General features: G+C 36.8%; 1 long non-coding RNA gene across 1 annotated transcript in view; it reads right to left on the reverse strand.

Annotated features, from left to right (window-relative positions):
* Window positions 1–313: 313 nt before the first annotated feature.
* Window positions 314–12412, reverse strand: part of LOC114579241 — an 86063-nt gene continuing 73964 nt past the window's right edge. Inside the window, exon 2 of the long non-coding RNA XR_003700146.1 lies at window positions 314–3377. This is a non-coding gene — a long non-coding RNA (uncharacterized LOC114579241). The remainder of the gene's footprint in view (window positions 3378–12412) is intronic.

Raw genomic sequence — 12412 nt, forward strand, 5'->3', positions numbered from 1 at the left:
GTTGGTCCTTAGATGAGATATGATGAATTGAAATTTGCTGATCTTTAATGCAATCCCTTATGAAATGATAGTCGAACTCGATATGTTTGGTGCGGGCATGAAAAAAGGGATTGTTGGCTAAGGCAATAGCAGAGGTGTTATCACAGTAGACTTGAGTCGGGGTAGTAATCGAGAGCTTAAATTCATGAAGTAATCGGCGTAGCCACATGATATCACTTGCAACAACTGACAAAGCGTGATATTCCTCTGTGGATGATCGAGCAATATTGAGTTGTTTCTTAACTAACCAGGATAATAAATTGATGCTAAGGAATGTACAAAAACCAAAAATTGATTTCCGGTCTATGAGATTTGCAGCCCAATCTAAATCTGCATAAGCATGGAGATCAAGTGCAGATTTTGTAATGGGTAGTACATAAATTGATGGTGCCATTCAAATATCTGAACACTTTTCAGATATTGAAAATGTATGTGCTGTGGTTTGTAGAAATGTTGACACAAGAAGTTTAACAAAAACAATGTCTGGTCTTATAATTGTAACATATTGAAGCGCACTTGTCTGTAGAATTCAGGCTGCTGTAGGGGATCAGTGCTCTCGACAGGGGCTAGTAATTTTGAGGGAAGAGTTTAGAATAGCTTACAAGACTTCATGCCAGATTTCCTAAGAACATCAATAATGTAGCGGTATTGAGAAAGTAGCAGACCTTAGGGCTGGTGTGTAATCTGAATGCCATCGAAGAGTGACACGGGGCCCAAATTATGCAGACAGAAGGTAGAGCTCAAATGCTGGAGTAGTTTGTCGATCTCAGCATGGTTGTTTCCCGTAAGAAGAACATCATCAACATACATTAAAAAATATAAGGAAACATGTCCATGGTGAAGGCTCGGCCTTGCTTGCACTGAATCCGTATTGTAGTAGTTGCAAGGAGAAGGTGGTGAACCACTGCCGGGGTGGTTTTTTTTTAGGCCACAGATGGATTTGTGCAATCGACTCACATGAGTTGGATGTTGAGTGTCTTCAAAACCTGGCGGTTGTTTCATGTATAACTCTTTATCAAGTGTTGAACTTGGTTTTGTATAACCATTTGCAACCAAGGATGTTCTGGTTGTGGATGCTTAGAACTAAAGTTTATTTTTTGAGGTAATTAACACTAATTAGGTGGATTTTCTGAAGAAATATTAAATTAAATCGAGTGGTCACGATTCAACGTTTAATTTGTCCACAAGATTTTTTTGGCGACTCCGCTAGGGATAAGGTTTACTTTCCATGTTTTGTAGAGATTAGATTCTAAACCGATAATACCATTAGTTATATAAGCAAGTTGCTTATTTTCAGGCATTATATTTAAGAGCTTATTTCAATCAATTCTCTCTTCGATAAGCAAATACGACTTCAGTATTCAATCAATCATTTTTTCCAAATATGTACTTCACGATCATATCCTTTCTATGGATTGGGTCCTTAGGTTTTCCATTCATCTTCCAACCATCAATTATCTAGCATTTACCTTAGAAACCAAGCTGATTCAGCATTCAGTTTGGGTTCAATAATTTCACCAATTGATTTGGATTTCTTGTTAAATCGAATAAAATGTCTGGAAAACTCATCTTTAACCTCAACATCACCGCTGCCCAGTTTGTTGAGAGCACCCAGATCAAGTCTGAATCAAATTTTGAGAACCTACAAGTGACATTCACTGCACCACAGGCTGAGGTGGTTGCAACTACTGAATCTGTCAAGTTAGCACTCTCAACATCGAGGGTGGGTGTATAGCTGTTCCTGCAGCAACTAAAGCCCTCGGTTTTCTCCTGTCTTACTTTCTCTCGGTCTGTTGCCATTAATAAGGGAAAGTCAGTTGTTAATTCTGGAATCCCCGTATTCAGGAACTGTGAGATGGGATCATCTTTTGGAGTGAAGGAGATGACTAAATCTTAACATCACAATATGAATCTCCGTATGAGGCGAATGGCAAAGAAAGCTGAACAGTAGAAAGAAGATGCTTTGATCGTCACTGCAACTGAAGCAGCAAAGAGAACATATTATGGAGTACTACATGTTAATTCACCTCAGCTAGCTGGGAGCATATTTCACCCACTATTAGCTGCTGCTGAAGAGAAAATTCTAGTCAGGATACCAAACTCGCCTCCTGCTCCATTTTGTAGAGACCTTGCTCTACCTTCTCTATCTGAAAGGAAGAGAAAATTTAAAACTCTTCTAAACGGATTAATCCACAACTGTACGGCTGATTATGGGCAGTCAAAGACTGAATTTCTGAGAAGTGTCAAGGATGTTATTTCTACTAGAGTACAACCAGACTCATATGGAAGACGAGGAACATCCTCTGCCACTAAGAGAAGAGTGCAGTTTCAGAAATCAGGTCCAAGTCGACCAGCTGCTTTTATAGATTAACGTAGGGAACCAAAGAAGTTTCCAAATCATGATCAACATGTAGAATCAGTTCACGAGCATAATCAACTCTTATTAGATCTTTAGGATAAGGTGCATTAACCTGCTGAGGGTATAATCCCATCTCCCCCATCTTCGCATCAGTTTAGGAATCTTCCAGTGAGAACTTCAGGTTATACTTCAAGTCAGCATTCGTCCAGGGTTGATCGACACCATTCTCTAGGTAACGAATCATCTTCTTATTTCAATAGGAGGAGATTGAAGTTCACAAATCAGTCACCCTCTGTATTTGATAGGGAGAGAGTTTGGCGGCCTAAGATGGTTCCCACTCCAACCGCATTAATGACTCATAAAAATAATGCGGTGGATGAAAAATCAAAGATAGGAAAGTTTGTGATAGAATCTTCTCTTGCCAGAGAATATACGCCAGTAGATCCGCATAATGTAGAATGTTAAATCAATTGAAATGATGGTGGATCATCCGAAAGAAAGCATCCACCATATCAATTTTAGTCTTTAAAAAATTTGACTATACTTTCATAAAAATATTCAATGGAGTCCAAGTAAACCTGACATTATCACTATTGAATTACAAAGAGGTCCCTTTTCCCTCTTTAGGGGTCCATTTTGTCCACCTGCTATGCATATATCATATTTATGGGGTCTCTTTTGTCACACCCCAGTTTGCTCACCCTCTAACATTTAAACTGGAGTATAAAAGAGGACTTCAACATATCAAACTTCACATTGAATAATAGAAAGCATGTAACATACCTTACTGAACATCAACATAGTTAAAACAAATACAGAGCTCTACTAAAACTTTTGAATTTTACATACATATCAAAAGGTTTATACAGCTATTCTTCAGATCTCCTCTAAGATCTCTTTGTACACCAAAACATATTTACACCAAAAATAGATGGTCACCTCTTTCTTGCCTAGTGCCCTACGGGCTCATTTCCCTTACCTGCAGTATAACCACTGCTAATGAGCTAGGACACAATGAAATACACGAGTAATGTAAAAGAAATAATAGTAACATTGTTTAACAATTTAGAATTTTATAACATAGTGTTGACTTGCCGTATAAAACAAAAAAAATTAACTCACCTGTCCGGCGCCGAATTCAGCACGTCGTCGCCCACGACCTCGCACGACCAGATGTCCCTCTATATCGCAATCTCCCGCTCTCTTTCTCTCATTCCTTCACTCCTCTCGCCAATCTCTCTCCCGACATCTCTCCCGCTCCAGCTCTCCTCTCGCGATCTCCCTTTCTCCCGCAAACTCTCTCCCGCTGCCTACCTTCGCTCGTCTGACGACTCGCCCTTCCAGTCGGATCGGACGTTACGACAGTTTGATCGGAAGCAATTCGGGAGCTCGCCGGTGGTTCGACCGTGCTCCTTCGCTGACTTTCCCTTCCAGTCGGACCGGAAGGATCGGAAGTCACTGCATTTTGATCGGGAGGAAGAACAGGAGCTCGCTCGACCGTGAAATCAACTTTCTGCCTTCCAAGCGCTCCTTCGACCCCTTTCTAGCTGTCTGACCCCGCTCCTTCCACGGCTTTCCCTCTCGGTCGGCTCGGAAGTAACGACATTTTGATCGGGAGGAAGAACAGGAGCTCGCAAGCTGTGTAGGTAACTTTCTCCCCTCTGTGCACTTCTTCGGCCAAATCCCGTAATCCACTGAACCGAGAGAGAGTGAGGGAGAGATATTTTGATTTTATTAATTAATTATAATTATAATTAATTTAATAATTATTGTTTTATTATAATTAATTATTAATTATAAATATTATAATTAATTATAATTAAATATAGTTAATCATTATTAATAATATTTAACTGATTAGTTAATTATTATTAATTCTAATTAATCATTTAATTATTTTTAAATATAATTTATTATAATTAAATAATATTAATTATAATTAAATATTCTCAAACCCATTGCTGCTACTATATGCCAGATAACACGTATTTCTATACGTATCTGATCGATGACTAGCCTTAATCGAAAGTTCTCTCTCGTGATCGGGAGGGGTAATTAACTATAGGGGCTTGCGCCTATAGGAAACCAGAACTCAGATCATAAAGTCCTCGCAAAATGAGGGCGAAATCTCTGGGTAGTGTCTTATCTAAAAACCCATCTGCCCTTCCAAAATTTACCTCGGAACTTATCAGTTAAAACTCCATCGCCGAATAAGAAAAGCGCGCGGGGAGGCCGGGGCCGAATTTTCGGAGCCCACACATAGGTACATATTGAAATTCCATACATATAGTAGTAAGAAATGCGTAGCATTGCTTTCCCTTTTTGCTGTCTAATTAACAGCTTCAAACAAGTCATATGATGTCTATAAGCTTGTGCACCATTTTTAGTTTTTCAATTCAAGGTTGGGTCTAGATTCCCAACTTTTAGAATTGAAGTTGCTCTCTCATTCAAGGTTGAGTCCAAATTCCCAACTTTTAGATTGAGAGAGTATAGACTTACCTCGTCAGGTCTTTCGCCCTTACTGGTGCAGACTTATCCCCCAACATATGACTTAAAAGCACTTATACTCTCCTTCATTTCAGGTACATTTTTCAGAATCATTTCAAACAATTATATAAATTGGAATCAACTACATGTAATTCACATATGAAGTAATTAAACTATTTGAAATACATGCTATCATGGGAAAAGAAATGTTATTATAAATAAGATAAATATCAATTTGTAATTATATAAACTTTTTATTATTTCTATGTATTGTTGGGTACCTTACCTCGTTTGCAATTTGCGCTCTTACAATTCCCTGACTTCTTTTTCTTCTGTATACCACCTCCGTCAAACTTCTTCTCATCCTTCCAAATTCCTTTCTTAACTCTTTTTTTTTCCTAAATTGGATTCAATAACAACCCATTGAATTTGTCTTATTACTGCATTCAAAGCTTGTTTTTAGCAATTATGGTCACATTCTAGCAAATTTCAGCAAAGCATTGTGATCATATTCTAGCAAAATTCAATAAACTTTGCAACAACAACTTATCAATTTTAGCAACATTATATTAGCTCCTTACTCTTTGTTTTTCCACTGGGTCAGCACAAAATCATAAATAACCCCCTTATCTTGATGGTTTAAGCAAACAACTGCAGTTTAAACAGCAGAAAACACTGATTTTAGTACTTAAATTCAGCAACTGACCTGAATTTCCGAAATTTCAGCTAGTAAAATCAATAACCACTGATTACCTCACCTCTATGTTCTAGCTACAACACTTTATAACAGCAGGAAAATAACAATTTCCTCATTTCTAAAGTCAGCCACAACAGCTAGCAACACAGCAATCCTCCTAGATTTTCCCTCAGCTTGAACTGGAAGAGAACCAGTGACGAATGAGATGGAATGAGGGAAATGCTTTAGTGAAAACTCATGTTCGAATCCCACCTATGCATATATAGGAAATGCGCATACTAAGTTTGAAATAGATCCCAATCAATTTTGGGTGTGATTGGGGGATAGAGACAAGACTGAAACCCTCAAATTTTGAGGGATTTCAAGAGTTAGAGGAAAGGATGAGCCATCATCATTTCCCTAGACTTCCCTTAGTGTAAGTTCCTACACTTGCATGTCAATTTTGTCATAACATGTCAATCTAAGGAATGTAACATGGCATGCGACGTTGTAAACAAAAATTTACACCTTAACATTTAGTTCTAGGTCAAATGAAATGTCCTAGCCTATGGTGCGATCATAGGTGATAGATAAGATGCATGAATGCGAAATCACACAACTTGGAAGGTGTTGGACACCAATCCAACACATCCATACACATTGAAATCCTCTCCGGACTCTCACATGAGAGCCAACAAATGGAAATCACCAAATTTCCATAGTTTTACGAAGTGGACAGCCAACAAAAGGATTTTGGGGGACCAAAAAAATCAAAGTTTCTAGGGACCTAAAGCTTTGGATCGTCAATCACATGCCATTGGCTAGGGAGCCTTAAGGTTGATCGGGGTCGGGTTGATACGAAAATATTCGTTAACACCTACCTTAGTGTAGAAGTCACCTATAGGGCTCCCCTTAAGTGGACATCCGTTGACGTAGCATTGACTCAACGTCAATCACAACAACTTCATTTCTATCACAAGGGTTTGCGTCAAATCTAACCTAATCAACTCAATTTTAAGTTATTGAAGGTTAATCAAATTTAAATTGTGTTAAATTAAACCATGACGAGTCGATTTGGCTCAATGTCAAATCAATTCAATTCCACCCAAACCATTTACTTCCATAACCCCAATTCGATTAAGTGCAATTGACTCGTCTCTAATTAACAAAAGAAAAAATAAGAATTAGGGTTAATTAACTCGAATTAGCACATTAAAGTTAAATCTATATTAAAATCCTATCAAATCTACTTGTTAATTCAACTATTTTGCATCAATTAGCCCTCTTATACATTTATTTTCTTTGAAATATAGTTCCTTTGTATGGTCATTACTCCCTCCCATAATATCTAGGGAATGCTCTCATTCGATTGGACCTGATTGCATGAGAAAGGGGGGAGTGATGGCTGGCATATGCGCACTCTCCACCTAATCGAGCGGGAGAGACGCAAGGGAGCAGGTGGCCCTTGCATGCATTCTGTCTGGTCGTGTGTGAGGGGCAAGGGTGCGGTCGGTTGCTTGCATGTTCTCCATGTGGTCGATTGTGAGAGGTATGGATGGCGGCAACCCTCGCTAGATTGAGGCTTTGTTGCACGGAACCTCCCTCTCTCCTCTTTCGGCCTTTTGGGTTCTCTCTCGCACGAAAGCTCTTCTCCCTTTTTTGGCTCCTATCCCACAGGTTATCTACTTTTTCTTCCTCTTTACACTAATTTCTTGCAACTTTTCTTACTTATGGGTTAGATGACTATGGCTTTTCATTCTTCTAAACTACATGACTACACATCTCTTCTTTTCTAAGCTACATGACTATATATATACACCTTTTTCTCTTCGACTAATAACATCACTAAAATGGAATTGGGCTCTTTCATGTTTCGGTTCTTCAATAGAAATTTTCTTTAGATTAGCTCATGTAACAGCTGAAATGCATTTCAATAATTGAGAGTTGCCAGATAAATCTATGGGAAAATAAATGGCCACACAAATTCAGTGTGCTCTCCTATTTTGTGATCGAATGCTGCATTGAGAATAATGAACCATCTTGAAAGACGGGCACCGTATTTTACAATGGATTCAATAACAAAATAGTATTTTAGAAAATATCATTTCTTTAATCAAACACAATCAAGTGAACGAAAATATCACCTCAAAAGATAAACATAATTTTCTATGAAAGTGTTTTAAAAGAGGAATAAAGTTTTTGAAAAAATTTCCATTCTTTCTATCAAAAACAACAATGAGAATAATGTATCATCTCGGAAGATGAACACAATATTCTACGAAGGATTTTGAAAGCAAGAATGGGTTTTGAAAAATGCGTCAATTCTACGATCAAATATGACAAAGAGAATACAATATCATCTTAAAAGATGATAACGACATTCTACAAGGGTATTTGAAAATAGAAATAGATTTTGGAAAGACTGTTTATCTTCCCAAAGATCTTTCTCCTATCCTACGGGAGTAAGATAGGGTTCATTTTATTTTGGAGATACAGGTTCCCCATAGGGCTATGATTAATTACATCCTAAGAGAAGTTAATCTCTTAAGAATACTCTCGATTAAAGTAGTGACAAATATTTTTAAGACTTTAAAATTTAAGGCAAGGGTAAGAAACTTTGTATTTTTCGATAGGGATGGGATCAAAATTGAGCAGTTCTTTCTAGAGTCGAAGGAGGAAGAGTAGATAACACTATGATTCTGAGACCATTCAGAAGTGCTCCAATCTATCCTATAGTTGGGTATTCATGTTTTAGAGTGAGATTTTTTTCGTTCAAATTATTCTTTTATTAAAAGGTTGAGAATTATATTCCCGATCACCATATCAAGATAATGCCCAAGAGGTGCAGGCCTATGAAACACAATCATCCTCAAAACTTAAAACTAAGATGAGTCATTACAAAATAATGACTCAGATCTAATCTAAAAAAATGCAATAGGACTTATATCTCTCACCCTGAAGAAGATCTAAGAAAGCCCGACTCTTTTAAACTTATGATCATGTTTTGATAGGACTGCCAGCTAAACACCTCCTAACGCTTTAAAATCACGATGTCCGATTATATGAAATGAAAGATAGGGTAGCCTATTATTTTAAGAAAAAGATTGGGGTAGACATATAAGAAATCCTAATGGACGCTGACTATGAATGGTGGATTATGCTTTCTATACTAAATGCAATTAACATTTTCATTTTGGTGGACTATTAATGTGGTGGGGATTTTCATCATTTATATCTTCCTATTTATCTTGTTATGTTGTTAAAACAATTTTATTTTGTTTTGAGTAGAAAACTTTTCCCTAAACACTAGCGAGAACTAGTCTCCAGCCATGCATGCAAGTGTTTGTCGCACACCAGAAAAAAGGAATGTCTTGTAATTTTGGAACTATAAGCCAAGAAGTATTCATTGGATTTTATATCTAATGGTGCATAATTATCTACCTAATTTTGGATTAAGTAAATGAGAGTATTTCCTATAACCTTTGAGTTTTAAGACAGATAGATGTAGCATGCAACTTGGAAGATTGCAAACTAGGAAGAATTATTGAATTCCTCTTCAATGAGAGGTGATTATCTACGCATTTTGATTAGGTAAATATGAAAAATAACATGCAATTTAGATGTTGCACATTGGAGAAAGGTCTTTGAACTTTGGATTGTTCAAAGGGGGAAATTATTCCATCCAACTTGGGTTGGAGAGGTGGAAGAGAGGAAATGTAACTTATGAGTTGCAAACTATGAAAGATCTTCCTGAACTTTTAGGTGTTCAAGAAAAAGACACTCATTCACCTAAATTGGGTTGGGTGAAAGAGAAGCATTTCCTACAACTTTTAAGTTGTGGAAGAAGGAGAGGAATTTGCGACTTATGCGACGCAAAATTCGTGAATGTCTTTGAACACTTTAGTGTTCAAAGAGGGTGTTCTACGCTTCCAACTGGAGTTGGAGGATGAAATAGAGATAGAAGTTTGATCCCTATGATTGATTAAATTACTTTGTGATTTTGATTCAACAAATAAATGGATTTGATATATGCTTGATTCACTCAACATGGTCAAGTGAATGTAGGAAGTTCCTACAATATCATTGGCTGTAGGAAGAGAGATTTCTCTACAATTTTGGTTTGTAGAAAAGAGATGAGAAAGTGCAACTTGTGGGTTGCATATTCATGGATACCCCTTGAACATTTGTTTTTCAAAAGAAGATATGCATTCTCCCAATTCTGGTTCAGGAGAATGAGGAGATTTCTATAAACTTTGAGTCATAGAAAGAGGGAATCAATATATAATTTATGGGTTGCAAGTTGGAAAAATTCCTTGAACATTTGGTGTTCAAAGAGATCTATTCATTTGTCATATTTTGGGCTAGGCAAACGAAGGGGAATTTGGAGGTTTTCCTACAACTTAGGTTTGTAGGAAAAGAAGAGGCGAAATGCAACTTATAAGTCATGACTCATGGAAATCTCTTGAACATTTAGTGTTCAAAGAGAATAGGTTCATTCCTCCAACTTGGGATGTAGGGATGAAAGAAAGGGAATTTGCACATTCATGAATATTCCTTGAACATTTGATGTTCAAAGAGAAGATGTACATCCTCCCAATTTGGGTTTGAGAGCATGAAGATTGATTTGGATGCTCTCATACAATCTTGGCTTGTAGGAAAAAGGGAAGGAAATGCAACTTAGAGGTTGCAAATTAATGAAGGCTCCTTGAACATTCGTTGTTCAAAATAAGACATGCATTCTCCTAATTTGGGTTTAGGAGAATGTGAAGGGTGACGTGATTGTAGTTACACGCTTGGCTACAACTTCTCATGAACTTCTTGAAAGTCGTTTGGAAACTTTCATGTAGGTTTAGAGAAGTAAGAATCAAGAAGGTGATGTATTTCCCACAACTTTTGGGCCATGGAAAGTTAAGGAGTTTCCTACAACATATTGACTCATAGGAAAGGAGGGGAAAATGTGACTTAGAGGTTGCAAATTCATGAAGATTCTTTGAATATTCGATGTTCAAAGAGATGTATACATTCTCTTAGTTTTGAGTCTTAGCAGAATGAGGTGGTCTCCTACAACTTTTGAGTTGTGGAGAGGGAGAAATGAAGTGCAACTTAGAGGTTGCAAGATTGAAAGAGATCTCTTGAACATTTAGTGTTCAAATGGACTTCTTTATTTACTTGGTTTAGGTTAATTGAAATGATGAATGAATTTAGGATTTGGCTTTATGGTTCAAGAATTGAAGTATGATATATTATAGGATTTTACAGAGACCCATAATACCATACATGATGAAGATGGGTGATAGCTCCTAAGATATGCTAGGAGACATGCAATGAAATATTTGAAGTCATGAAGAAACTTCAAAAGTCATGCACGAAAGGAGAGGATAATTGTTTGTTGATTTTGTCTCAACAAACGAGATGTGGATGACCTAGAATTTGTTTCTAATGTTCAACAACCATGTAATGATATTAGTTGGAGCCTTTGGAGGCTCCAAATTATTATACATGAGAGAATATGTGTTGATTTTATATTTCTAACAACAAGAGATGAAATAACTTGGGGGTTGGTTTCAAGTTTCAAATGATTAATGCAATCTAACTCTAGGAGCTTTGAGAATACTCGAAGTATTATGCACGAAAGAGGATTCCCCATTCCTCCATAGATGTTTTGGACACATGGAAAGAGGAGAGACATGTTCATTTGCTAATTTTATGATATTAGCAAAAGAAAGGGGATTTAGGATTTGTTCCTAAAGCCTTAATGATCCATGTAATGGGACATTTGAAGCTTAGAGAGACTCCAAAATATCACATAAGGACGTAGTGTTTGTTGGTTAGGTGCTCCAACAAACAAAATAAGAGGGCTTGAAAGTTTGGTTTCAAGATTAAGTGATCTATGTAATGGGACATTTGGAGCTTAGAGAGGCTCCAAAATGTTTCATATGGAGGTGTATATGTTTGAACTCAAGCAACATAGAACTTAGAACTTTGAAGAAGTTCTAAGTATCAAGTTTGAATGAGGACAAACATGAGAAAAGAAATTCCAATTCTTCTATGATGTTTTAGACTCATGGAAAGAAGAGATGATTTCTAAAATTTTGAAAAGTTTTCTAAATCAATTTGACATGATCTAGGGGGCTTGGAAGCTTCTAGGGATATCCTAAAGATCAGATTTGACATGATCAAGGAGAAACCTAAAAGTAAGCATTTGATGGTTCAAACCCTAAACTTTGAGCTTTGTGAAGTATCACATATGATCTTGATTGGCTCTCCACAGTATGAAATCATTAACATAAACCTTTGAGGGTAATGTGAAGGATTTCATAATGAGGTAGAGATTGCTTTGGGCCGCTCAAATTCATTTGCATACATATGTCATAATTTACAAGGAGCTACAAGTTCTAAAGTACGTATGCTTCTAGTGTGTTAAAGGCACAACATTGAGTTTCCGAATTTAGAGATCTGCACAATTAAGAACAATCAACTACCCAATCTTGTAAAATATTACACAGACTTAATCACAATGCTCCTCATGTTAATTAAGTTCATGATCAAACATTCGCAAGAACTCAAGAAAATTCTCTAACTCCAACATATACACATTCATATAACCATAAATCATTTTTTTGGTAATTTATGCGTAAATGAAATATGCATGCAATTTGAACAAGTTGCAAGCTTTAAAAGAATTCCTTATACATGTTCTCTCCAATTTAGGGTATCACATAAACAAACTTGTACATTTTCAACACAGGGCAATGTGTAGCCATGGGTGTTGGAAACCCATTAACTATACTAAATTAGTTTATCCAACATTTGAAATTGAACATGTTTACATGATTTTGCAAATCTTAGAT

The sequence above is a fragment of the Dendrobium catenatum genome, unplaced genomic scaffold (assembly GCF_001605985.2).
Source record: "Dendrobium catenatum unplaced genomic scaffold, ASM160598v2 fragScaff_scaffold_243, whole genome shotgun sequence".
In the NCBI taxonomy this organism is placed as follows: domain Eukaryota; kingdom Viridiplantae; phylum Streptophyta; class Magnoliopsida; order Asparagales; family Orchidaceae; genus Dendrobium; species Dendrobium catenatum.